Below are 3,366 nucleotides of genomic sequence, written 5' to 3'. Positions count from 1 at the left end.
TCCCCATAGAATTGGTACTTGATGAGCATGCTTGTTGTGCAATCTGATTTTCCAAAGATCCTATTGTGTGTTTGCATTTGTTCCAGCCTTGCTTTCATCTCTCTCAACTCTTCATCACGCTTAATTTGATTAGCAAGAATTTGTTGTAATAAAGCCTGTGGTGGAACTTTGTTCTTCTTTGTCTTGGTAAAGGTGCAGTATTTGCATTCTTTTGCTGAAAACTAGGTGGTGGTTGCCTAGGTTGTTGGTATTGATGCTCTTGTTGTTGTGATGGAAAGTTCTGAGTTGAAGCTTGATTTTGCTGATTCTCCCATGAAAAATTGGGATGATTCCTCCAAGCATATGAAGGATAATCTACTCCACAGCTCATTGTTCCTTCTGCATAAGTAACTTGTTGAGAACTTCCAGAGCATGATGATGAACTGATTAGCATACTTAAATCCTCCATTTTCTTAGCAAGGACATTAGTGAGTGCATCAAATTTGGCATTGATCATGTTGAATGGATCAAGCTCATACATTCCAAAGAACTTGCCTTTTTGAGTTGGAGTTGACCCTCTTGGACTACTCCATAGATGACTGCTTTTGCTATTTTCTCTAATAACTCATAAGCTTCATCTTCATGCTTAATGATGAATTCCCCTCCAGTTTGAGCATCAATGATTCCTCTGATAGCAGGAGTGACATTTGTGTAAAAATTCTGGTTTATCATCCATTTAGGAATGGCATGATGTGGACATTGTCTCTCCAACTCCTTCCATCTCATCCATGACTCATAAAGAGTCTCATCTTCTCTTGGTCTAAAAGCAATCATTTGATTCCTCAACTCTTGAGTTTTTCCAGGTGGAAAGTATTGGGCAAGAAATGCATCAGTGAGCTGCTCCCAATTTGTAATTGAGTTGTGAGGTAAAGAATCAAGCCAATCCAATGCTCTATCTTTCAAAGAGAATGGAAACAATTTTAGCCTTGCTGCATCATCAGATACTCCAGGTTGTTTTTGCATGTCACAAATCATAGCAAACTTCTTCAGATGTGTGTGTGGATTTTCAGAAGGATGACCCCCAAATTGAGAATTCTGAATCATTTGAAGGACTCCAAAATACATCTTGTAACTATTTGCATCAATCCTTGGTCTTGCTATGCTCTCTCTCAAGTCATCAAAACGTGGAAAAGCATGATCCATCATACTTCCCCTAGGCACGTTAGCATTAACAACTTCTTCACCATGGGCTGCATTTTCATTATTTTGATCATTTCCAGCATTACCAACACCAATTCTAATTCTTTCATCAGCCATGTCTGCTTCTAATTCAGTTTCTATCAAGGCTTCTTTTCTTTTTCTGGTTTCTTTCTTGTTGGCCTTACAAAATTTCTCAATTTCAGGATTGAACAGTAAGGTTGTGTCACTTGTGCTTCTAGCTCTTCTCATAAAAGATTAAGAGTACCTGAAAAAGAACAAACAAACACAAAATGAAAAGATAACAGAGATAAAACTAAAAAACAACTAAAATAATCAAGAATTCAATCTTAAGCAAACAACTCCCCGGCAACGGCGCCAAAAACTTGATGCGTCCCAACCGCAAGCGCACGGGTCGTACAAGTAGTATAGAAAAATATCGATCTCACGAGGAGTTGTGTTAATGATTGAATTTTTGATATAAAAGTTGACTAAATTGAAGTATTTATGAAATTAAAATAATGAATTAATGGGTAATGGAGTATGAAATCTAAATGTGCAAATTTAATATTCTATTCAACAATGTATTAATTAAACTAAGATTTGCATCAAATTGAAATAAGCAAGTTCAAATATGGCAATATTTAAAATGGCAAATGATTAAATTCGATTAACAATGGTAAAAAGGCGATTCCGGAGTTCGGGATTTCATATTCAAGCTATTTTGGGATTTTCCCTAGCTAGCCCAATCCATGAAATTTATGGGTTTAAAGGAGATTAATTCTAAAATCCTTTGAAAACTCTTTCGAGTGAGACAAAGAGTGCCTTAATTAACTTAATCCTACTTTCGTGGAGTTAAAATTAACCAATACCCATTAGGTTCTTTAATCAATCTATTAAAACCCTCTTAACCCTTAGTCTATTTCTAGATCTAAGTTAATTAAGTCCAATTTCTTGATTAACTATCACTTAGTTTTCTCCTTTCGGTGCTTCAACCAAGGATTAAGAACATAACTTAATGGGGCCCTTCATTAAGCATGTGAATAAGCACACAAGAAATGGATTAAACCTCATAAATTCATTAAATTGGGGCTAACCCAGTTCAAATCCACAAAAATAACTAAAATATTACATCCCTTACTCCGAATAAAAATTAAACTACTCACTATCCATAATGCTTACAAGATATGATGAGTTTAAATGGAAATAAAGCTTTAATCTAAGCTAAGAAGTAAGAAATTAAACACTAGAAATGTAGAAAAATGTAAAGGAAGGAAGAAATCTGCAAATCTTAGTTAAAAAATGGTGTGGAAGGTGAAGATGGCTCTTCAAATTCTGCTCAAATTTCTCCTTTTCTTCTTTGCTCCTTGTCTCCCTCTAAAATGAGAAAATGGGACTATTTATAGCATTTTTCGACATGGAGCCCTAAAATGGTATGTTCTAGGAGGAATTATTTGAGGGAATCTCCGCCACTCATTAATGAACTCTTCATGGGATTGCATAAGTGGATCGCATAAGTTATGCACCCCTTATGCGATTTAGCTGTTCTGGGCCACTTATGCAAAATCGCATGACTTGGTGCATAGGTTATGCACAATTCTCGTGAAGGTGCATAAGGGAGGCGGAATGTGCATAAGCTATCGTCTCCTTATGCACACTTGGTGGTTCTCGAACAGTGATCTTTCTCCTTATGCAAATGCATAGCTTATGCGCAAATTATGCACAATTTGGTCAATGCATATTTCAGCTTGAAAACTTGTTTTTGACATCTTTGGCTGTAGAAGACACTCCTCAATGGCAAAATTCTCTTCAGTCCTTCAAAAACACCATTTTTCCTACAAAACAAAGTAAAAATTACAAATTAATCCAAAATCGACAATTATGAAAAACTAACTAATTAACTAATGAAATTAGCTAAAAATGACTAATAATCAAATAAAATGGCTATGAAATTAAACCTCAATGATTATGCAAAATGTATGCATCAGGCTAGTTTTGAAAACGTTCCCATCTGCTGCCTTGAAGTATTCTTCATGAGGGACCCAGTATTTTGGAGGTAAAATAGCTAGGTTCATCATGCTTTTGTGAGCCTCGGTATCTAAGAAACCAAGGACACTACTGGACCGTTCATATTTGCTGGGAAGAATATGAAGCATGACTAAAGGAATTGGAATAGTGTCTGGGCCGTGG

General features: G+C 35.9%; 1 non-coding gene across 1 annotated transcript; it reads left to right on the top strand.

Annotated features, from left to right (window-relative positions):
* The first annotated feature begins 721 nt into the window (after window positions 1-721).
* Window positions 722-829, top strand: LOC131178168 (small nucleolar RNA R71). Its single transcript, XR_009147298.1, has one exon. It is a non-coding gene; the product is annotated as a small nucleolar RNA R71 (small nucleolar RNA).
* Window positions 830-3,366: the final 2,537 nt, after the last annotated feature.

Source organism: Hevea brasiliensis, chromosome 2 (genome assembly GCF_030052815.1).
Source record: "Hevea brasiliensis isolate MT/VB/25A 57/8 chromosome 2, ASM3005281v1, whole genome shotgun sequence".
NCBI classification, from domain to species: domain Eukaryota; kingdom Viridiplantae; phylum Streptophyta; class Magnoliopsida; order Malpighiales; family Euphorbiaceae; genus Hevea; species Hevea brasiliensis.
The sequence above is the reverse complement of the archived record's forward strand: the minus strand, read 5'-3'. Positions and strand labels throughout refer to the sequence as shown.